Here is a 26,716-nt window from a genome sequence, read left to right on the forward strand (position 1 = left end):
AGATTGCCTTGTGAGAACCAACATGAGAACTACTCCTCACCTTTATCCCTACACATCTCATTTTAGGTGAACGTTCTCCGCAGTGAAAATATCGTAGAATCTTAATTCGAATTCCTGTTATAGAATTGAAAAGATAAAGCATTTTTATATAAAACTATAGAAGCTAGCATGTAGTTAGCAGAATTTTATGGTTATCATAGGGTTCGGTTGGTTCAACATAACATTAAGCTACGAGTAATTGAAAACACATCTTTATTTAAAATGCACACACATCATATTTAATAAATTAAAATTATTCAATACAAGAATAATAAAAGAAAAAACTTTCAGTTTTCTGTTTAACATTGGTTTAAAACGAAACTGGTAAAAAACATGTTGTATGAAAATAGAAGACTCATTTTCTGTAAAAAGACAGCTATAAGTCATAATATTTCAAATTTAGCGATACGGGATGTAAAAAGATAAATACTAAAATAAAATATTTGCAGAATATATCTAAAACAGTTATCACGTAAATGATCCTTGTAAGGCATAATTCACTTCACCTGCTTGAGCCAATAAACCTACCTGGATTCTTGGCATTTCCACACACGCAAGTAACCTGCCTGACACCCAGCAATGCATTCATAGCTCAGTCACAGTCTACGCAGTCTTCATCTGAGAGACCAAACAAACATGTCAGGAAAGTTGATATTTGTATTCAATACAAGACATTAACTTTGAAATCCACTTGTTCAGTCGGACCAGAGTTCTAAAATTTCACTTGACCAGAGAGTGACTTGCCCTTACAAACAAATGTAATTACATTATTTTTTTTGTTTTTTTTTGTCAACTTTAGAAGTGGAACAGTGGCAGTGCCCATTGGGAAATTTAATGACACAATTATAATTTATTTTTTTCATATAAGGGTATTAACGTGTTTTTTTTTTCTACTTTGTTATTAAGCATCAATCATTTCTTTAAAAAAATGCTTCACTAGATTGTGATTAATCTTGGTTTGATAAGAATTGTGGAATAACTTATAGAGCTTGATCGGAGACAAACTAAATGTTGAGATTTAATTGTACTTTTTTGTATGAATTTTTCTTTTATTCAATTGAGAATTTTAGGATCCAATTTGGGAAAAATATATACATTTTATCATTTTACTTTTAATGGGTCCCCCTACAAGGCTACAGGCCACATATTTACATAGAAATAACACTGTTGAATGAACCTGTGAACTGAAATAAAATAATGCAATCTGACCATTTCTAAATCATTTTTGAATTCATATGTTTTCTTAACAATTTAATTTCAAAGTAGTCATATTTAACTGTCAGTGCTTCAAACGCTCGTCTTGGCTTCCACTTTGACTGTGAAGTGTTAGTCCATATAAACATACTCCCGGTCCCATATGCATGTCTTCATAAACACAAGCGCAAATCTGCACACAGATTTCGTGCGCATCACTTAACAGACATCGTTCGTTACCAATTAAGGAAAGCAAATTTCAGGGTTGGCATAAAACCCGGGTTTTTTAGTATTGACCGGCCCGGGCGGGTAATACTGGGAAAACCCGGGTTTTACTGGGAAATAGTGGGCAATACTGGGTAATAAGGATATTGCAATATTGTATAACTTATACGATAATAATGAGTTTGTACATATTAAAAGAAAATATCTATTAACAATTTTTAACTATTAGTTACATTGTCAACTTCTAATTCATGTGAAGGCATATTCATAATTCCTTCCCATTTTCATGTAAATGGAAATTCTTTTTCTTTGTCTGTTTGTATGAGCATTACTTGGGTATCGATGATATTACACAATTATACAACAGCACAACTTGCTTAATGATGATAATGACTTAGTACATAACAGAAAATAACTATTAATATTAGCAATTCTGTTCTATTATTTACACTGTTAACTTCTACTTCACGTGGATGCATATTAATAATAACTTTTTTCTGCAAAAAAGTGCAATTCATTTTGTGTTTGTTTTGGATGGTTTGGATGGGCTTTACTGGGTAATAAAGATATTACACAATTATATAACAGTAACTTATATAATTATTAGTCTCTATAAAACATATCCATTAATTATTAATAATTAGAAACTAATTGTTACATTTTATTTTTAACCAACTACATCATGTGGAAAGTTTTGAATCCTAATAATACTTTCTTAATTGTACATAAATGAAATTCAATTTAATGATCTTTATGGGCAATACTGGATATAACTTTGTATCTGTGTTTTATCTGATTTACATTTTATTAACTTACATTATTTTTCTAAAAATATGATATGATAAGTAACAGAATAGTATTCATGAAGGAAAAGGGAAATGGGTAGAGACATGAAGGCAGGGCCCTCAATCTATTAAATCTGCCGCCGAAATTCGACAGTCCCCCACCTGAAAAGTATACTTTTTCCCCTTTTGGGGGGAAAAATTCCCCCTAAAATTATTTTTTTAATAGAAAGATGTGTCTCACGATTATTATATCTCAATTCTATTTTAACTTAATCTTTGCAAACATACTAAATTATGCAAAATGCAATGAATATAGTGCAAACAGGTACACATGTAATAATGAGAGAGTAAGTAAAAAAATCCCCCAAAAAGGGAAACGCCGCGAAAATTCCCCCTCCTCAGGGCTGCGGACCCCTTCCCCCAAAGCAGTGTGAGGGCGCTGGAGGGATTAAACATGTAATATATCTTTTTATTATCATTCAAATAATTTAGTTATTCTCCTGTTGCATTAAGACTCATGCCCCAATTTAGTGTTTTAAATTATTGACATAGATTTGTGTCAGCATTTATGACACTAACGCATTTTGTACAACTAACAATAATACTGGGCCACTTAGATGAACATTGGACCGATTTGGGCCACATAAGGGCCCTATTAGGGCCAGACAAAGGCCCTCTAACAGTTTATTAGGGGCCATAAAAGATACACAGACTAGTGCCAATTAGGGCCCTCCAATAAACTGTGAAAACATGCTTTGTTTGCTACAGTAAGTGACAGATTATTGTTAATTGTGTTTCAATATAAACAAGAGCTGTCTCCATCGGAAGACATATGCCCCCAAAAAACGTTTTTTCGAAACCTAAACGCAGATTTCGAAACCTAAACGCGGACCCTAAGTTCAAGTTCAAGGTCAAAGGGGTCAAAATTTGTGTGCGTATGGAAAGGCCTTGTCCATATACACATGCATACCAAATATGAAGGTTCCATCTGAAGCGACATAGAAGTTATGAGCATTTTTCGAAACCAAAACGCAAAAGTGTGACGGACAGACAGACGGACGGACAGTGCGACTGCTATATGCCACCCTACCGGGGGCATAACAAAAGTTCAGTTTTGATATAGGACAATAACAATCCAACATGTACAACTTCATAACATAAGGAAAAAACTCAATTTTTCGATGATTCAAGGGCCGTAACTCAGGAGTGTACGAGTCAATTTGGCTGATTATCAAACTTGACCTAGATCTTATGACCTTACACATTTTCATGAAGTGTGGCGGAGATCCTATGAAATTTGCTTGAGTTATTGAGAGGAAAAGAGAAAAAACGCAATTTTTCGATGATTTAAGGGCCGTAACTCAGGAGTGTCTGTGTCAATTAGGCCGATTATCAAACTTGACCAAGATGTTATTGTTTTACACATTTTTATAAAGTGTGGCGAAGATCCTATGACAATTGCTCGAGTTATTAAGCGGAAACGAGAAAAAACGCATTTTTTTGATGATTCAAGGGCCGTTACTCAGGAGTGTCAGGGTCGATTTGGCCGATTATTGAACTTGACCTAGATGTTAATGCCTTACACATTTTCATGAAGTGTGGCAAAGATCCTATGACATTTGCTAGAGTTATTGAGCGGGAACAAGATAAAACCCAATTTTACGATGATTGAAGTGCTGTAACTCAGCAGTATCTGGGTGAATTTGGCTGATTATCGAACTTGACCTAGATGTTATTGCCTTACACATTTTCATGAAGTTTGGTGAAGATTTGATGACAATTGCTCGAGTTATTGAGCAAAAACAAGAAAAAAACAATTATACGATGATTAAGGGCCGTAACTCAAGAGTGTCTGGGTCAATTTGGCCGATTATCGCACTTGACCTAGATGGTATTGCCTTACACATTTTCATGAAGTTCAGTGAAGATCTGATGACAATTGCTTAACTTATTGAGCGGAAACTAATCCGGACGGACTAACTGACTGACTAACTAAATAACGGACGGTGCGATTTTAATATGCCCCCAGAACCTATGTTCTGGGGGCATAAATTTCTTCAATGATCCCTTATTATCAATTCTGATTTTAAAGTTCAATGACTGTTATTGTAATTCTTTATTGTAATTCTTTTGTAATCTGAACAAACATGAAACCTAGAGATCTTATTTGGGGATTTTTTGATAAAATCGCAGAAGGAAATAAGGCTAAAATCAAGTGTAAAGCATGTTCATGTGAAGTGAGTGCCAAAGTTATAAGACTAAAGACTCATCTTCAAAACTATTCTAAGGCAGTGCAAGTGAGCAAAGCTACAGATAGTGCTACATCAAGTGTGGTCTGTGTTGCTGACAGTGCAAACCCACCTACTACTCTCAAACGCCCAAGCAATGTTAAACAAGCAGTGTTAACACCAAAACGTCTTGAACAGCAATCTTTGAATGAGTTTACCGTTCAAACCAGTGACAGTGTGCGTGTACCACTTGTTGAACAAATAGCAAGGTTCTTCTTTGCCTGCAATGTTCCTTTCAATGTTGCTGAAAGCCCAGTGTTTAAGGACATGATCACAATGTTGAGACCAGGATATAACCCGCCCTCGAGGAGGGACATCAGTGGTCCCTTGCTTGACAAATTCCACAGAAAGCTGATCTGTACAGTGAAGGACTAACTGCAAGGTAAAGACGTCACCAGGATGAAGGATGGACTGTCCGACATCCATAACAGCCCCGTCATCGCCATCAGTGTCTACTGTGACGGAGAGGCCTTTTTCATATCAGCTACAGATGCGGGCTCCAATAAGAAGACGGTCTCCTATTGCACAACCTATTGCAATGAAGGAAGTGCAGGACGAGTATGGTTGCAAGGTTACCTCTGTGGTCACTGACAATAAGAAAAATATGGAGACCATGAGAAAAACTCTTCATGATGATGACCCAGACCTAACCGTGTATGGCTGCTCTGCTCATTGGCTAAACCTTCTGGGCGATTATGTTACCCCTTCGTCAGTGATGAGCCAAGTGGTTGAAATAAACAAGTATTTTAGAAATCATCACAGTCCAAGTGCCCTACTCGGTGCTATCGATGGTGCTGTGAAGCCGCAGTTACAAGCAGACACCAGATTGAACAGCCAAATAACAGCTCTGGACACCTACATCAGGAATCGCCCTTACATGATGCTGCTGCTGGCTCAGCATGAGGACGCCATAGAACCACGCCTAGTCAACCTCATACAGAACGTGGGCCTCTACAATGAAGTGAAACACCTGAAGAAGAAGCTGTCGCCCATAGCGGACGCTGAAAACAAGGTACAGGCAGATTCATGTATGCTGGTCGACGCATGTGAGTTGTGGCTGGACCTACTGGCCAACGAAGACCTTCAGCCTCATCACAAGCGTGTTTCCCAGAGGTTCAACCAAGCCATGACACCGTCCAACTTCCTGGCAAATGCTGTCAATCCAGTACACAGTGGTCAGAAGCTTACACCATCTCATCACAGTGTAGTTCAGGAGTACATCATGGAGTCATGCCCAGAGGCCCATCCAGACCTGCTGAATTTCACGTCCAAGGCTGTTGAAATCCCTTGTGCTCTGAGCAATAGCAATGTGATAACTAAAGTGCAACCAAAAGTATGGTGGTCCTGTTTAGAGAAGGCTTCAGTGGTTGATTCCAGTTTGTGCAACATTGCTAGAAAAGTTCTTAAAATGCCAATCAGTTCAGCCTCGCTCGTACGTATCTTCTCAAATTTTGGAACTATACAGACAAAGCTCAGAAATAGACTCGGCATTCAGAGAGCAGCAAAGCTTGTTGTCTTTTACCGGATCCTCAGAGGCCTACAGGAGTTAGACTGGTGAAATGTTACTGCATGTGCACAAATGATTATGTAACTGATGCAAACAAAAAGTTTTATGATGAACATAAACCAAATATATGAGTCATTGTAAAAAAGATGCCAGAGTCTGTTTAAGGAATGTCTATAATAATACATATTAATTTATTATATTCATTGATTATTTATGTATTGTGTTAATAATATGAAGAGACTTTATTTATTTTCATATTGTTAGGTTAAAATCATGATAAAAGTGCATTTATCAATTTCAGATTGCTTTATGTTATTAGTCCCCTACTGGTTTCACCGGAGGGGACTTATGGTTTGCGCTCCGACAGTCTGTCTGTCAGTCTGTCCGTCACAACTTTCTGGATCCTGCGATAAATTTAAAAGTTCTTCATATTTTTTCATGAAACTTGCAACATAGATATGTGGCAATATGGACATTATGCACGTAATTTCAATTCCTTCCTGCGTCAAAAATTATGGTTGCTATGGCAACAAATAGACTAGAAATACTGCTGAAAATGGTGGTTTTCTGGATCCTGCAATAACTTTTAAAGTTCTTAATATTATTTTATTAAACTTGGAACATGGATAGATGGCAATATGGACATTATGCACGTTATTTCATTTCGTTCCTACGTCAAAAATTATGGTTGCTATGGCAACACATAGACTAGAAATACTGCTGAAAATTGTGGTTTTCTGGATCCTGTGATAGCTTTGTAAGTTCTTAATATTTTTTCATGAAACCTGAAACATGGATAGATGGCAATATCATTTTATTTTGTTCCTACGTCGAAAATTCCGGTTGCTATGGCAACAAATATATATATATATAAAAATCTGGAATTTCTGACAATGGTGGAGCCGGTAGGGGACTTATATTGCTTGACAATAGTCTTGTTTATATCATGTTTTTTTTCTAAGAAACTGTGACTAGATATTGTAATTAATAAAACAACAGTCACGTTGAAGTCTGCAGTAAAATTTTATATATTATAAGGATGATTCAAACAATTACAACTGCATGTTTAATGAAGAAAAAATAGTATTGCCCAGTATTGCCCAGTATTGCCCACTTTCAGAGTATTGCCCAGGGGTTTTACCGGCGATTTTTTTCCGGGGCGGGTGTTTCCTGCCAACCCTGAAAACAATTAATATACTTCATAAACACATTAAGTTTACCTGAATGGCAGCCTACCGACGTTATTATTTGCATGAAACCTAAAAAACACGACGATATTTCAACACACTTTTCTTGCTGTCATTTTTATTTTAAATTTTCAAACAGTGTTAATATTTGACGACTCAAAACATCGTTATCAACATAGGGGGTCCATCACATATCACAATGTAAAAAATATATGTGGAATGTTACCTAATCGAAAATGACACTTTTTGTCGGCAACATTTCAACAGTTTCCATGGTGGATAGAAAGAACGAAAGAATAACAAAGTAAAACGCAATTATTTCTTGCTTTAATGGTATCATTTGCATGAGTTTGTGCTTTAGACAAGTAAACGTTGATAAGTTTTTGCAGTATCAGTGTTCCTTAGCCTTTGCATTGGTGATGAAATTGTGCACCTTTGGACCACAGGTGGTTACCTTGTGGCTATGATATTAATCAGTGAAAACATCATTTTAAATGATAAATTATCATATTATAACGATATATATATATATATATATATAACAAGGTATTCAACTCGAAATTACCTGAAAACGGGGTGCATCGTTTTGAAAAGCCATTACTTCATCAATTTTGAAGCGATTTTCACGATCTTGGTCTTATTCAACGCAGAAATAAATTTCCTTTCTGAAAATGTTTATGTCTTGCAATATTTGTACAAATACTGTGTCATTTTCTAAGAAATAACTCGATACACTACTCGCTTGACCCAGTTAACATCGATCAGACCGTATTCATGGTTGAAATCTTCACCAGGGTTCCCTCTGGGCTTTAAAAAGTTGTCGCAACTTACTTTTGCCAAATTAAAAAAGTTGTCGCCACACTGGGACTACATTTGGGCAATGAAGATCATATTATTATAATACAAACAAAAACTGAGCATTTTACAATATGTTAAATGAATTGATTTAATAACAGTATTATTTGTAATAACAACTCATCCAACAGTGTTCATTTACTTACGGCTTATGCAACCAGTTGTAAGTATTGTTGATTTACACCTTCTTAGCAGCCTGAATATGTTGCCACAGTTTGCGTGCTTCAGCAGCTTTCTGGTAATCTGAAAATACAAAAAGGGACATATACTATTAATATAATACTACTAATAATCAATTAATATTTAGTATATAAATAACATTAATGTGTGCTAGCATATGACCTACTTAATAGAGCCCTATGCACAACAGTCAAATAAAATAAGCATTTGTGTATACAGTTGGGTCAGTAGTTCCGGATCAACAGGAGTTCCGGATCAGTAGCGTGAATTACTTCTCTTTACGAAAAAAAAAATACATTCAATTTTAAAGTGAAGCTAAAATTGTAAAGTCAATCCATTCTTGGTCACATCGAGCCATTTACCACGGTTTTTGAGCACAAACTGATGTTCTGCGACCCATTAATTTTGTTACAGGTTGGATTAATTTACCTACGCACCGCTTACGTTACGCAAAATCGAGGCCAGACATTTTTGATGACCGCCAAAACTTAAATGTACGTTTGGTATCACATATTTTGCTTTAAATTAGAGTTCATACGCTCACTTAAGATGATCATAATGTTAAATACTGTAATAAGTTATTAGAAAAAGATCAGATTGCCTTTTTATTCACATATAGAAGCAGGTATTCCGAATCATTGGAGCAAAAAACACAGGGAACATCTCAAACAAATTAAATGTATCAAATCTATGATAAATGTAATGTTATATTGATATTTTAGTTCCTGACTAGCCATTCAAATTTTTTTAGCACATTTTGTATAGAATCAATATATTTAATGGTAAAAAGGCCATTTACAATGGGTACTGGAGGTTTCTGTAAATTGTAGTGGATGTTGTGGAGGTTTCGTTAAGATGGATCTTTAGAGAGGTATACCTACAATAAGGTGTTAATGACATCTATTATTTGCTTACAATAAGATCAGGGGCATATATTTGCAAACTGGTTATTAATTTTGAAATGATTAATTAATGCTATGCCTACAGAAAAGAATTTAGGGGCTTGAATGAGCTATCACTGAACTAGTCCATATAAACGTACTCCCAGAGCATGGTGTCCGCTGTTTTTTGTGAAGACAACATGCAAAATATTCTGTGTCAATGCGGCATGTGGGGGTATTCGTCACGTCTGTGACAAAGCTCTAGTTTTTTCAAACTAATCAGTTTTCTTCTTATTCAGTTTCAACAAACAACTGAGTCTGGTTCAAGCCGTATGGAAAGAAAGCTATTGGCTTCTAAAGATACAACTACCCTTTTGTCAGATAAATCTACATGTATATGTCTGCAAAACTGTGTAATCAAGGGCTATCATCATGATAAAATACACCCTCCAATGACAGATCCACCAACAATGTTGACAGTAGATAGGGAATATACTAGTATTCATGACTTAAGTGCATGTCTTGTGTGGATACCTGAACTTGATACATTTAATCAATGCTTACACAACCTAATGACTGATGAAAAGCGCCATCTCTACCTTACTGACATAGCAAGCTTACCTTGTGGACATGTACCCAGAGAAATTGCACCTTGTTTCCGACAAGTTTTGGATGACGGTGGGAAAATCCGTGCTGTTGTCAGTGGTGAACCTATACCTAGTACTTATCCATAGCCTGAACAACATGACATTGGTGGTGGTATAATAATGCAATGTAATTATCATATTAGGCCAATAATTTCAAATTTCAATCAAACCCGTGAAAACATTATAAAAACAATTTAAGACATGGAGCTGGATTTAAGACATGAATATAGTTCTGTTTTTATTTCAATGAAAGTTAGAATTGTTTGCACCTTTGTCTATCTTACTTGATAATAATTTTTATACAATTAAATGCACAAGTGGCATCATTTGTTTATGGGTATATAAAACAGGAAATAGTGCATACAACTTTGGGACCTGCTAAATACACCTACCGGTAATGCTTTCATATACAACATTTGAGGCTTGCCAAAAGATGCATCCTGATCATGAAACCTTTACACTATGGTTATGTGACTTGTTCCATGTTTTTGTCATGACATGTTGGTTAGTTTCGTGTTATGACATGTTGGCTAGTTTCATGTTTTCAATGTATTTGTCATGACATGTTGGCTTGTTTAATGTTTTCAATGTATTTGTCATGACAGGTTGGCTAGTTTCATTTGTTCAAGGTATGTGTCATGACATGTCTGCTTGTTCATGTTTTCTGGGCATTTTTCATAACATGTTTGCCAGCTTTATATTTCAAGAGAATGGTCATTACATATTGGCTATTTTTATGCTTTTTAGTAATTTGTCATGACATGTTGGCTGGGTTCATTTTTTCATGGTATTTGCCATGAAACATTGGCTACAGTTATGTTTTAAGAGTATTTGTCATGCCAAACTTTTTAGTGTCATGTTCTGAATGTATTTTGCATGACAATATTGTCAATTTCATGTTTTGAATGTATTTGTCATGATATATTATGTATTTTCATGGTTTCAAGATATTTGTCATTACATAATTTCAACTTTCATGTTTTCAATGTATTTGTCATGAAATATTGGCTAGTTTGATGTTTGAAAATAATTTGTCATGCAAATTGTTATAATGCAGGTTTTGATATTAAAATGTGTGTTTTTGATTTTATTTTTATGTATTGATAATCATTGATGCGTGACGCTGGCTGAATCTACCTAGGGGTGAACTTCAAATTACACATACTATAACAAGTGATCCTTAGCAAATTTTGAATAGTATATTTTGTTTTATTGTTTTTTTGTTGTTGTTTTTTCATTGTTTTAGTTATATATTTTAATATCGATCTGTTAACCAATTTTATACATACATATAGGCTATGACAGTCTAGTCATACTATTTTATTTGTTATTACATTTGTTTGTTTATTTTAATTGATCTCGTGAAATATATGAGTAAAATATTTGAAAACGACAGATTTTATGTTTTATATTCCGTTACATTTTATGACAAACATAAATTATTTAGAATTAAAACAAACACGTTTGTTTAGGTGTCATGACAAGCAGGGTATTTTATTTCTTGAAACACAGACACTTAACACTGATCCCCCCCCAAAAAAAAACAATTGCCATTAAGTATGAATGGCAAATAATTGTCATTATACACAGAGCTGAGAACAATGCAGTATAACCAGTATACTCGTTCATGTGCGGAACCAATGCCCATTTCTAACTCAAGTCATACGTCTGCTCTCATAAAACTCACTGAAACACATAAAGCATAATATTAACATTTAAACAAACAGAGCATGAACAAATAACAACGTCAACGCTCTATCCTGCTTGCCTGTTGAATGACCAAACCTACAAATATGTGCACGAGGAAATCTTGATGTCCACACCACTGAACATGCAAAACCTGTATAACAAGTGTATTCAATAACACAACGATAACAAGACTATTGCCAAGCAATATATGTCCCCTACCGGCTCTACCATTGTAAGAAATCCCAACATTGTCAGAATGTTTTTTTTAAATATTTATTGCCATAACAACCAGAATTTTTGACATAGGAACAAAATGAAATAACGTGCATGATGTCCATATTGCCATCTATCCATGTTTCAAAAAAACCACCGTTTTCAGCAGTATTTCTTGTCTTTTTGTTGCCATAGCAACCAGAATTGTTGACGTAGGAACAAAATAAAATGACATGCATAATGTCCATATGCCATCTATCCATGTTTCAAGTTTCATAAAAAAAATATTAAGAACTTTTAAAGTTATCGCAGGATCGAGAAAAGTGTGACGGACAGACAAACTGACAGACGGAGCGCAAACCATAAGTCCCCTCCAGTGAAACCGGTAGGGGACAATATATACATTTGTCTTTTCCTTTACTTCTAAAAATTGCTTAACCAGCTGATATGCAAGCTATTTGACAGTTAAACATAATTTTGAAACGGTCCCCAGCATTGGTAAAAGTTTGCGTCACGTGATCCGGAATACCTGTCCTTGATTCGAAACTACTGCTCTGAGTGGAATAGGAAATTCGATGTTTAAATATTGATGAATGGAATTTTTCCAACTTTTAAAACTTATGTAGGATAGCGGACAAAAATCCGCTTCCAACGAGGTATAACACTAGCAAATTGGTGTAAATTCGGATTTGTAAATGGCGTTAGTTTCATTAGTGAAACGGAACTCCTGTCCCGATTGTATCAAATGTCAAATTGATTTTCATGTGCTTTACTATGTCTATTTATCTTTTGTTTAAACAGTATATCTGGAAGTGAATAAATTGATATAAAGAGTTCACACAGCATAGATTGTGTGTTGGAAATCATATTGAAGGAAAGGAAATTTGTTTGGTTTTTGTTTGTTAGCTGGTGAATTTTGCATTTTTGAATAAGTCTCAACATTATCAGAATCTTATGTTCACTTTCTAAAAGTCTTGATACTATCTGAACTTGCCATTTTGACGAGAAAAACAGAAATATCATGTCACTTTTAAATAGAACCAATACATGTAAAAAATTTAATTATTTTCTATAATTACAGCGATTTGTTCTAAAAACAATCGATACTTACCTTTTTGATTGTCATGGTTGTCATCGTAACGGTCTTGAATCAGCTACGAACACTGTGACAAACACTTCACATTTACGCGCAAAGTCGGAATATTTCAATGTTGCCTTATCTCTAAAGCAATAAAACTGCCGACCAATAAAGATAACTTGTAACAACATCCCAGATAATCGCAATTATCACTATTGCATGCCACTTTGCAACAGTCGCATGCTCCATTGATTTCAGCAGTGTTGCTTACATCACGGAAATCGATTGCATAACGACTTCCGTAAAGCGACTGGTAAACAGAGCGTCTTATTTGAAGGAATATTAAGCAGAAAAAATGCAGATTTTCGAAAAATCGCCATTGACAGCGGGAACCCTGCTTCACAGAGTAAAGGGCATTTCCCTGCAAAGTTCACGGACCTCGATACCAAATTCAATAAAACGTGTGAAAAAAACATTCTTACCATGCTTGCCGTTGCATTATGCATCAAAACTAAATGTCCAGCGCTGTTTGAAACCTTTGTTTACATACATTTCAACTAACGGACATTTTAAACATACGAGTGATTTCATTGGTCCAATGCGAAGGTTTGTCTTTACAACTGGAAATTTCATTCATAAATACGGTCCGATCATTGTCAAGTAGGTCAAGCGAATTGTGTATCGTGTTGTTTCTTAAAATTTGACCCAGCATGTGTAGAAATATAACAAGATATATACATTTCCAGAAAGGAAATTCATTTCTGCGTTGAATAAGACCGGGTTCATGAAAATCGCTGCAAAATTGATCAGGGACCTATACAAACAAAGTTTGTTTGTATAGGTCCCTGAATTGATGAAGTAGTGGCTGTTCAAAGTGATGCACCCTGTTTTCGGGTGATTTCGAGTTGGATACCTTGTTATATATACATATTTAATAGTGATTTTTTTTTCAGAAAAGTTAATTTTTCGTTATATCGTGAAAGTACCTCTTCTCGCACCTCGCCTCTTCTCGAACCTCTCATTTGTTTACATTTTTACATATGTTTACATACATTTACATAAGAAGTGAACACGGGACAAACCATTGACCGTGAAATGGTTTAAGGGCTTGCGCAGCAGGTGGCCGGAGCTCAGAGTCATAAAACCAAGGGGGTTAGCTAAAAGAAGGCCGAAGCTTCCAATGAACATGCTGTTGAAAGCTATTTCATAAATTTAGAAAATGTGCTGAAAAGTAAAGACCTTATTGACAAACCTGAGTGTATATATAACATAGATGAAAAAGGGTTTCAAACTGAACATGCCCCACCATACATAGTAAGTGGTAATGCATCAGCTCCCGCAATCACCTCATCACGGACAGCAACAATCACAGTCATTTTTGGCGGTAACGCAATTGGGACACAGATTCCTCCCTTCTTTGTTTTCAAGGGTACGAAAATGAATGAAACATTAAGGTGCTTCTTCAGGATCAGATGCAATTATGTCAATGACTGGCTGGTCTAATTCAAGCATTTTTCTGGAATATTTACAATCCCAGTTCATCAAGTACATTCAAAGATCTGATCCTACTCAGCAAATTATCATCCTATTTGACGGCAACAAATCTCACACCAATGGCCTTGTGTGTGTTGGTATGGGCAAAGAAAAACAACATAATTTTGTTTGTCCTTCCAGCACATACATCTCACATGCTTCAACCCCTTGATGTAGCCTGCTATGGACCTCTGCAGAAAATATATAATTATACATGTCAACAATTTATCAGAGAACATCCATCTTCAAAAATCGTAAGATACAATATTGCAGAATAAGCATCCAATGCATATGTGACAGCATTATCTGTGAATAACCTGAGGGCTGCCTTTGAAAAGACTGGCATTTTTTCCATTTAATAGAACTGTGATAAGTGCTGACATTTTAAGCCATCAATTCCTTGTGTTGTTCCTCAAGAAATTACAGTGGCTTCTGACAGTCAGCAATGCATTGACAATTACTTTACAACTGCTGAAAACATAATTGAAATGAAGAGAGCACACCATACATTACAAAAGACTTAAAGAAACAATGTGTCTGGTCAGGAAATAACCAGTGATTGCTTAAATCAAGAAATATTATCACAGCCTTTACCACGTTCCAAAGATAAACCAGTCTCTCCTATCAACAAAAGAAAACAAACAAAAACAAATGAAACAAATGTCAATCAAAGTAATGCCCCCCTCCCAGAACCTCTTCCTGGACCTTCGCACATTGGTATCTGTGATACTGATAGTCAGTCTACTGAAGGTGATGTTTCTGAAGAAGACAAACGTTGTGTGTGTAAACTTTTTCAACCCAAGGAACTCCAGTCTAAGCCCCCTAATGAATATCTTGCAAACGACATCACCATTAAAACGATACGCTTTTGCAAAAAATAAATGATTTTCACTTAATAAGACAACGTGAAACTTTTAATCGGAACATAACATTGATATAAACTAATTGGCTTTGTCAAGTCATTAGATTAAGCTAAGTATGTATTTAAAAAATCATTCGTTACGGTCTCACGGGAACCTAAAAGTCGCGGGGCTCATAGGCAGTGACCATCATACAAAGACCATCATACAAAGACAACGTTTCGCATGCAACAGCCACATTGCTCGCTTGACGGTAATGGTAGCATTGGACATTTGAAGGATTTGTATAGTCCTTGTATAGTTATTATGATAGGGGATTTTCATGTGACTGTCTTTTTTCTGCATAACATTTAATAAACACTTAGGAAACTATGCATTGTAAATTTAATTTGTAATAATGGTAAGACATGACAATAACGAACCATATCGATTATACTAGCAAAAGATCAAAGATCACACATCTGGAGACGTATATATTTAGTCTCTTTATATAAACGCACGTATTCACGACGTACCTGCTACTCTGTAGACACTTTACGATGTACCTGCTACTCTGTAGACACACATGTTGTACCTGCTACTCTGTAGACACACATGTTGTACCTGTTACTCTGAAGAGTGGCAAAAATCATATGACATTTGCTCAAGTTATTGAGCGGAAACAAGAAAAAATACAATTTTACTATGATTCAAGGGCCGTAACTCAGGAGTGTCTGTGTCAATTAGGCCGATAATCGAACTTGACCTAGATGATATTGCCTTACACATTTTCATGGAGTTTGGTAAAGATCGGATGACAATTGCTCGAGTTATTGAGCGGAAACGTGAACAAAAAATACGATGATTTAAGGTCGTAACTCAGGAGTGTCTGGGTCAATTTGGCCAATTATCGAGCTTGACCTAGATGTTATTGCCTTACACATTTTCATGAAGTTTGGTGAATATCTGATGACAATAACTTGACTTATTGAGCGGAAACTAATCCAGACGGACGGACTAACTAAATAACGCACGGACGGTGCGATTAAATCAACTTTTTAGTGTCATACATGTTTTTATTATGTGATAAGTAAGTTATTCTTAGATAAATAGATGCCATGTTTTGTATTCTAAGGTTATTTTTGCATACCCGTTTGTCTGCTATAATGCTTAAGGAATCTAGTGGTGCCGAGAGGGTTATTCCTTGCATACCACACTGTTTGCGTTAATACTCGATGAATATAGTGATACTGAGCGGCATATACCGTTTTGTCTGTCTTTATTTCTTCCGTTTATCTGTCCAAACGAGATTAACCCTAGATTAATACGATAAACTCTAGTTGACGAGTTTCGTGTAACATCATTCATTCATATCCCAAAGCTTTCATTCCTGCATAAATGTAATACATGGAAACTCTCAACATATACTTTAATCTCATTTTGACCTTGACATAGAGCCTTTCTTTTTACTTTTAAAATCATTGCAAAGGTACAAAGTATATTTTAATACAATCTTCTTACATCAATACCGCTCGCTACACAGCTTTGATCCCTACACTGATGTCATCTATAAGCACTCACAACCAACCCACATCACTTGACCTCAATTGGACTTAAAGATTGACATACTTATTGACTTAGACTTAATTAAAAGGCCAAAAATACTTAAACCCAAATAGTGGAACATATTCAACACACTCACATGCATCATCTTACCTCAATTTGACCTTGATATTGGATAATTTTTTAAGTTCGTTAAATGGTTAACAACAAGGACGCGTTTGCGTTAAAATAAATACCGCTTGCTTAAAATTCCATTGCCTCTGGTCTATGACGGCTCTCAACGCATCCACATCGCCTTCATATTGACCTCGACATTGACCAACTTCTGGACTTGGACTGATTACAACGGTCCAAATATTTAGTAATGCCACAATGAGGCGTTTCGTCTATGATCAATAATGTTTATACAAATTTATTGCTTTAATACTTCTACTTAACACTAAGAACACTCACATCACCTGTCGTCATTTGTACCTTGACGGTGACCTTATTTTGGACTAAGAATGATAAAGATGGGCCAATTAATTTATTCTAACAGAGCTTCAATATATTATTGCGTTGATGTATACTGTGTTTGTACGTTCTGTTCGGCTAGAACTAGCCACTAGAAGACTAGTTATATTTTGTTATAGTATTGTCCATGTTAAACTAGTTTGTTTCAAACTTTAGAATGTACTTTCTTAGAACATCGCGCACATCTTTATCTACCTTCACGTGGTAGTGTTAAATTTTGTTAACTTTTGAAATAAACATTTGCTTAAGCTCAGTAAGTACACTGTGTTAATTAGAAACTTTTTGCTGCAAATTTTGAGTATTATTATCTAAGGTATAATGCATTTTACCATGTGCCTCTGTGTAGTTTTAAAGATTTTCCAACTTTATCAATTAATCAATTACAGAGTGATCCGTAAGTATTACTTAATTGCTCAAAATAATAAATACACACATTATTATTCTTTTTATAAATTTATCTTATTTTGTTGATCTTTGTCAAGATGATTTCATATTTGTAAGACGAACTGTTACTGTAATAAGGGATACATTTCTTTACAGGGTTGTGCTTTTTGTGATACGCATGTAATAATCCTGGTTAGTGATAAGTCTGAGTGAAAATAGTAAAACTGTTTATGCACGTGCGTTTTATTTATACTATTGTAGGAACCTCGTTATTGACGATTCAAGACGTTTTACTTTATATTAAATCGTAAGCTTTGAAATGAAAAAAACGTATTGTCAATTACACAATATATTACTTAAGATGTGTATTTATTTCATTTCTGTTTTAAAATGCACTATTTGCTGAATTAAGTGTATGTAAGATTTAAGAAAATCATATATTAACTTTATATTTACAACTCTATTTATAAATTCAACAAGTTATTAGTTTTTTGTGATATTTAAGTAATATTTCTATTTGATGTAAATATATACAAGAAGCTTTAGTTAAAGGATATACGATCCTCAATAAAACTGTTTAATATATTTCATCAGCCCCTCAAATGAACGTATGCGTTTTTGCCATAGATTCTTTTTCTATAATGATTTTGACTTCATTTTATATTGTATAATTTTGTGTTGTTATTCGTTTTAATGTATCAGAAAAATAATTTGTATTTGAGTATGAAGATGATGCATTGTGATTTAGATCTTAATAAAGTCTAAAGTTTACTGTTTGTTTAAGTTTACGGTAAATTATTTGAATTTTTTAACTTAAAACACGATTTCACCACGAAACTGTCGGTTTCGTTATTATTTGTCTTTTCCTACGTCTTAAAATAAATAAATAAAATACTATGCAGTAGTGCGTTGTTGTTGTTTTTTGTTTGGCAAGTTCGTATTTAGAAAAAATGCAGGAGCTACACCCAGTTGAAGAAAACAGTCCCTGTTTTGACCCAACGTTTGTTTAATAACCCTAATGACTGTTCCGTAGCTTTATTAAACAATATTAAAGAGTTTGCCAACAAATTACCAAGATATCAGTGAAAACGATATTGTCACATTCCGTATGTCGCTATCGGCGTCAAGCAGCGGTAACGTGATCTTCCTATAAGGATTGGGATTTACTCGATTATCCATATCGATTAGAAGACCTGATTAATGTGATCAAGGCCAAACCATTAATATTTCATTTATTTCTGTTTTAAAACCTTGGCAAACGTTGTAAAGATATTCTCTGAAATAACGAGGCAATCCAATGCGCTATCATGATACATGGAGCGTCACATATGAGTCGTCGTTATTGCAGTTATGTTAATGGTGACGTTAAATATATCAATACATTAGTATTATTCGTTGTTCTGCTAATACAAAAGCGAGATATCGTACCGGCTAGTACTGCTGAAATAATGTTGTGCTGCAAATCCAAGGATTGCGTGTTCTGCGATATCTCGCTTTTGTATTAGCAGAGTGACACTTATATTTTCTTTATCAGTGTTCACCCAGGTGTTTCTTTAAAAAAAATATATATAGTATTATATGAGTTGTATGGATCGCTATTCCACTTAAAATGAGAATGAGATGAGCATGAAGCTGTCAAGGGTATCATCTTTTACATGTTATTATCTGCCGTCGGCCATCAGTTATCCGGCGTGAATATTTCCAATCAAATAGCTTATCTGTTAGCATTTAGTGATTTCGACAGTACTTTGCAGAGATAATCTTGAATTAGTAATTTTCTGTAAAGTCCTGCATTTCAAATAAATATATTTCAACGTATAACCATGGCGACCCGGAGCTAATGAGTTATTAAAACCTTGACAATATTCATTTCGCTCGATTGCTACAAAAGTTTTCACAAAAGTACTCTTAAGTAGGCACTCTATCGAATTCCTCAAAAGCATGTTGATTCGTTGAAAAAAAAACATGGTAATTAAGGGGCGTTGCAGCTTTCATTTTACGTATGCCTTTGAAAAATATCAACAACTTTTAACGATACAACAAAGCAAAACGTCTTCAGATTTAAAAAATAATTTGAAATGTACTTGGGACCGAATTGTACCAAAGTCTATCTTTGTTATTTAAACATAATACTTTCCTCGATAGTCACAAGCTTATTCGGATCTTATTCTGATTTTATTAATATTGCTTATGTTGTACTTGTATACATCGATGTATAGATATAATACGTAAACGCGTGTATAATATTGCTTATGTTGTACTTGTATACAGCGATGTATAGATTTAATACATAAACGCGTGTATAATACGGGCAAAAGCCCGCGAAGCGGGCGTTTACCGTTCATACATATGGAAATTTAGACATAAAATTACATAAGAATACCACATATGGATGCGTCTCAAAAAAAAATTGCCACGCGACATATATTTTCGCGATGCTATTTATGACCTTGAACAAATCAAAACACTTTGACATATGCTAAATCACATGTAAATACACACCTCAGGAAAAATTATATCAATGACATCATAATTGTGTAGCGAATCGCACTTAATATTCTCGCATTATTTGTTTTCCTTCGCAACCGTTCCAGAAATAAGTCATTACTCAATTATCTCCCCTGAATACTCTTGAGTGGGTAAAGCCGAAGACTGGTTCACTACATATAGTGACAGTCTTTACCAAACACAATTAACGTCAACATAACCCGTCTTAAATATATTGCCGAATCTCAGATTTCTTTCGAATTGATTTGCTTTGATCTTTTCGATATCTTATTGTTATTATTATCCTGACAAATCACAAACGCTTGTTAAAAAATTATTTGTTTTACACATTATAGTTGGCATCTCTAATCTTCCAGTATTCTCGCGGTATTTCAATAACGACACCCTACTGTTTATTTGTCAGAATTCGTGACGCATTTTCCATTCGCTCTCAGAAAGAAGTTTTACGTGTGATCATGAGCAATATTCTGGTAAGTTGTCGTTGTTATCCATTAGAAACACATTTATTAACAAAATTTAAAGATATTCAGATCTAACATTTTAGTCTTTAAGCTTTATTTTTTAACGTATTTATGCCTCGTCTGCTCGCACTGTACCGATATCCCGAAAGGTTACATATCACTATAATAAGTTTAGGCCTAAAACCACAAAATCCAATACCGTTGGATTTTCGTACCACAATCGTACGTAAAAAATCTTCCAGATTCGAAATAAACAAAAAAAACAAGACATTTATAAATTATCTGCATTATTGACCAAATTTTAAGATATTTGTTGGTTTTCCGTTTTTAGAAGCTGTTCTGCCAAGGCAAAAGCTGGGCATCACACAAGCCATTCTATCCATCAAAACTGACAGTTTTGGTTTACAGAAATCAACAAAGGAGGGATTCCTGAACTATCAAAATTTCCAAGCTATACACACAGCTATTATCTGTGGTGATCTTTATTGGTTCTGTTGGTTTACTTGGATGGGACATGTGTGAATTTTTATAGAACTTACAAAAGGGTTGTTAAATTAACAATTTGAAAGCAATTATGCTGAAAAAATATTAAAGTTCCCATCCATATTTAGTCTGTTTATCGACAAGTGTCTGCCAATAAATGTCAAACTAGTAATACAAAACTTACCACAAGTATGTAAAAGCACTAAGTACCTGTTGTGATCATTTTTAGTAAGATAGTGTAATTCTAAACAGTAGTGTAATTCTAAACAGTAGCAAAAAGCTTGTTTAGTAAATTCATAATGCATTTAATATGATTTCTATTATATTGTATAATTAATAAATTGGTTGTTACTTGTTAATCCATGATAAATTTTTTATGGCTAGTACAAAACCAGCATTGTTAATTTTGTAAAAGGTAATAAAATAACATCACTTTGTAATTTCATATACGTAAATATTCCTGTACTGTAGGTTGATGACAGTGTTTTTGTATTACTTATTTTGTAACTATTATTTTATGTGCAAATAAATGATGTGAAGTGTATTGTATCTCCACACAATACCACTTTTTATATATGTACTGTGTTATGTGTTATTTGAATGTTTAAATAAAAAAATATCGATGATATAACATGATGCATTCTAATATTTGCATTCAAATTGCAACTATAGAGCTTAGTGTTTTCATTGTAAGAATTGCAACAAAATGGGCAGCTTTTTAGTGGCGACAAAATTTAAACTATTCAACAATAGTGTGCGAAAGAAAATTAGACACCTGCAAGATACCTGTATTTATTAAATATTTTAATTGCAAAACAAGTATGTTGTTATGCTGTTACAATCCTGTCAAATTTGTCAATCAAAATTGATTTGACACATCACATAATTTTGATTATGTTCAATCAGTGTACTGTATACTAAATGCAACTGCTTTAGCAAGCTGTTAAGTTGAATTGAGACATTTGATAAAACAAACTGTTTCCTGAGTAGGACCAGAACTTAGTGTCTATATGACATACCATGGCATCGAAAGTCTACAAGACCTACTAGGTAGAACTAGAAATGTACTTCGACGTACAATTTTCACCGACCCTTGAAGGTTAGCCAATCAGAAGACACCTTACACCTGTTGCTTTTAGAGATATTTAAAGTGAACATAATTATTATTATTTATATCAAAGTATGCGACTATTGCCCGCTTACTCATAGATATTATGCGTATTTAACGCTTACTCATAGATATTGTGCGTATTTATTAAACATTATTATTATTATAATTTATACCAAATTATGCGACTATCGACCGCTAACTCATAGATATCGTGCGTATTTATTGACCTGGCGTGGCGGAGTTAACCTCTGACTTATGCAAATTATGGATATAACAAAAAGCGACCAACCGGGGAGGTTATTATACATAATTATCACGTTATCGTTTGGTAACTGTTTGGTTACCATTGGGAATTTCCTACACAGTTATGCGCTGGACGGTCGTGATACTCTGCCCCGCATTATCAATAAATACTCACAATATGCTGAATAATTTTTAAAAAGGTAACAATTTAATCTTCTTCAAATTTGTATATCATCTATTTCAATGCATAAAATATTTGAAACTTCTATGTGTTTTTTTTGCCATTCTGATATTTTTATTCATTTTGTCCTCATTTAAAAAAGAGATTTTAAACATTTATTATGAATAATTCTGAAGGAAAAGCGGCTCAAGAGACAAGTGTTTTGATTGGCTGTTCAGAAAAATTGTACATCGAAGTACAAACATGTATATCGAAGTACAAATTGTACTTCGACGTACAAATATATACTTCGAAGTGTATTTTATATTTGTATGTCGACGTACAATTATTGTACTTCGACGTACATTTCTCTTTTTACCTTGTAGGTCTTCTTGACTTTCAACCCAAATGATACGCCATAGTATGTCTTTAGGGTTATCTAAAGAATGCTTCCACTTAAGGGATCAATACAGAGACCTCCCAGTGACTAAGCCAGTTAGGAGACACCCCATCCTCTATACCACAGCCACGGAACCAGCTTTAAATTCCTGCGGCTAGAAAACAAAAAGAGTATAAGATGCTAGATCTTTAAGCTAGGAACATGTAACTCGTTTTAAGATTGTTTTTTTTATTTGGATGCATTACTTAATTATTGCAACAATTATAATATTTTGAACACAATCATGTCCATATATTTATTTAAAATACATGGTTATCAAAAAAAACTTAAAAAGCTTTTGCCCGTAAATTAGGTAGCACCTATAATCATATTATTGCTTATGTTGTTCTTGTATACAGCGATGTATAGATTTAATACATAAACGCGTGTATAAAATTGCTTATGTTGTTCTTGTATACGGCAATGTAAAGATTTAATACATAAACGCGTGTATAATATTGCTTATATTGTACTTGTATACAGCGATGTATAGATTTAATACATAAATACGTGTATAATATTGCTTATGTTGTACTTGTATACAGCGATGTATAGATTTAATACATTTAGAGAGCATTTAATTTAGTTATAGATGTGTTTCAAAAGCTTTTAACTTAACTGTCAAGGGCATCAACTTTTACATGTTATTATCTGCGGTCGGCCATCAGTTATCCGGTGTGAATATTACCAATCAAAAGTGGATTTCTCAAAATCATTCCACTAAATGCTAACAGAAAAGCTATTTGATTGGAAATATTTACGCCGGATAACTGATGGCCGCCCACAGATAATAACATGTAAAAGCTGATGCCCTGGAAATATGGTATTATGGTATTTGGTATGTCCTCGTATATATATATATATTACAGTTTGTTGCGACTAAAGACAAATAGTCTAAAATACAAATAATTTCGAAGTACAAAATTCAAATTAACGATAGAAATTTAAGTTATTTCGAAATTCCGATTACTAGTATATCAAAATAATGGTGTTCGAAAAGTAAGGTTCAACTGTTATCATAAATTATTGAGTCGTTCGTTGTGTAATTTTCTATGGAACACGAAAAGGTAAAATGTCAGGACCATTTTTTATATGAGACATCAAGGTCATGCTACTTGACCAGGGTGCAAAGAAAGTAGTTCTCTCGATGGAAAACAGGCCACTTGACATATTCATCCGATCTTTTAAAGTGCTCGTTTACTATACATTTGCGTTTATCATTTAAGGAAGGACATACAGAGCTTATCTGTTATTCGCGAATGATTTTACATGAATGTCATCATCTGGATTTTCTTAAAATCAAAAAGAGCAATGTTATATCTATTTTTGATGTTGTTATAGTGGCACATTGGCAGTTTTTAAAGTTCTTTAAGGACTTTGCATTGCGTTAATACATATGCTGCATATACATGTATGTTAATGTATGACATAACTTTTGTTCAAGAAAGAAACATATTTGCTTACATGGTTTGCCTCAAAAGGCTGTTCAAAGGTTGTTTGGACTTATTACTTTGAATGTTACAAACAAAAGCGTTGAGAAGAACAGAACAGAAATTTTATTACGACTTGTACGTAGTACATCGTCAGTCTTAACCATGTAATAATAAATATATCAAAAGAGATAGCTTGTTGCCATTTTAATGTTTGACAATTCGCAATACTTGTTCAAATTTTAATTCGACGTTGCAGTAGGGCCACATTCATAGCTTTTTGTTTAAAAAAATCTTAAAACTAATGTGCCTATTTTATAATTTGCAAACAAACTCTTTGCTGACAGTATTTGACTCCTACAGATGTTCGAAATTTAATTGATTAAATATGAAAACCAATATTGTTTGGATTCAAATGACAATAATTGCATAAATATTAAGTATTATGCATGAAATCTATTGTTTTAGAGTTTCTTTAAAAAATGTTTTTGAACCAAAAGCACCTAACTGTGTCCTCTATGAAACAGAAACAATGTTATATGATTTTTTTGTTTATTAGTTAGTATTTAATGCTGAACAGACGTGGAATGTTTCCACGTGCAAACAAGGTTAAATACAGTTCATGGTCAACTTAATAAAACTGAACCGATATTGCAATCCTAGTCACACGAAATGAATCGTATGGATATCTTTGTCAATAATGTTGTGAAATACACGGCTTATCTTGATGTAGATTGCTCTTGCATAGTAGGCTGCCGTAACTAGATATATGTAAAGACGGTTGATAGCCCTGTCTGGCTTGCAAGGGACGGCGTAATATTTATCATGGTATCCAGATAACAAGCACTTTGATCTGTTCAATATTCTCATAGCTCTTGTGACCAATCAAAAGCGCACGAACGAACCAGGAAGACTTTCGATGTTTATATTTTTTTAAATTTAATTTTACAAATTGTACGTGTTTTCAATTTTTTATTTGGAAAAATCGGTACATAGGGGAAGGTGGGGCAAAGTCATTTTTGATAAACATTAAAAGACCGTTATATTTGTTTCTGTTAACAATATTTAGCCATAGATTAGCCTTTTGATAATAAACTTTGTATAAACAAAAGGATCTTGTTTCACCGCAAATGATAAAATGTATGCGAAAGCTCCTATGTATAACGAACTTATTTTTTGTGGGAAAGTCTTCACTTGAGACGGACCGGCTAGCTCGGTTGGTAGATCCCTGGTATACGTATCCGAGGATAGCGGACGCGATCCCTGGTGGACATAACTTGTATGGACATTGGTCACGCCATCGTTTTAAAGGCCATTCTGTTATACCTCTTATTCAAATAAGGCCATAGATTAGCCTTTTGATAATAGACTTTGTATAAACAAAAGGATCTTGTTTCACCGCAAATGATAAAATGTATGCGAAAGTTCCTATGTATAACGAACTTATTTTTTGTGGGAAAGTCTTCACTTGAGACGGACCGGCTAGCTCGGTTGGTAGATCCCTGGTATACGTATCCGAGGATAGCGGACTCGATCCCTGGTGGACATAACTTGTATGGACATTGGTCATGCCATCGTTGTAAAGGCCATTCTGTTATTCCTTTTATTCAAATAAGGCATTTGTTAATTATTGACATGAGAACACGCACTAAGTAATGGTAAATCAGCTATCACAGAAAAAAGTGAGATGACTAAAGACTTATACAACTAATCAAAGTTCAGAGTGCAAATCTTCTCGCGTGCACGCGCGAGTCTTCACGTCTTCTTCTGTCAACCGATGACATTTCATGAAGCTTTTAATCGACCCTATATAGGCCTTCTTTAACTTCAACCTGCCATTTTAAAAAAAAACACTTTAAGTTAGTTTCTATATAATACTATTCTTCATGCTCCTGGATCCTTTTTATATCTAAATCAGATGAGCTACATAATGAAATCACATTAAACTTCAAAGTCGACATAATGACTTAATGACCTTTCAACTTTAGGTTTGATGAACTATGGATTAAATCTGGAATGGTCATCGGAGCGCATCCATTACTGTGAAGACTTTGTTTGTCCTTCTATAAACTTAACGCCTTATGTGTAGCACGCTCCAGGGAAATCCTGTAACCAAACGACGCACATGAAGTTAAATCATTATTTTGTTTAAGTGCCTGAATATATTATAGGCAGTTTACTTATTGTGCTAAGTGCCTGATTATATTTTACTAAAGGGTTTCATAATTTACCCTTAAGAGTTTATATATTGTATCATAGTTCCCGATCTAACAAGTATTTT

At 34.4% G+C, this 26,716-nt stretch overlaps 2 protein-coding genes across 5 annotated transcripts in view; both read right to left on the reverse strand.

The window, feature by feature from the left end:
- Nucleotides 1-26,716, reverse strand: part of LOC127879193 (uncharacterized) — a 341,912-nt gene that overhangs the window by 259,268 nt on the left and 55,928 nt on the right. The window lies entirely within an intron of this gene.
- LOC127879229 (glutathione S-transferase-like) overlaps nucleotides 1-26,716 on the reverse strand; it is a 252,638-nt gene that overhangs the window by 118,382 nt on the left and 107,540 nt on the right. The gene's annotated exons all lie outside the window — the stretch shown is intronic.

This window comes from Dreissena polymorpha, chromosome 1, assembly GCF_020536995.1.
Source record: "Dreissena polymorpha isolate Duluth1 chromosome 1, UMN_Dpol_1.0, whole genome shotgun sequence".
Taxonomy (NCBI): Eukaryota; Metazoa; Mollusca; class Bivalvia; order Myida; family Dreissenidae; genus Dreissena; species Dreissena polymorpha.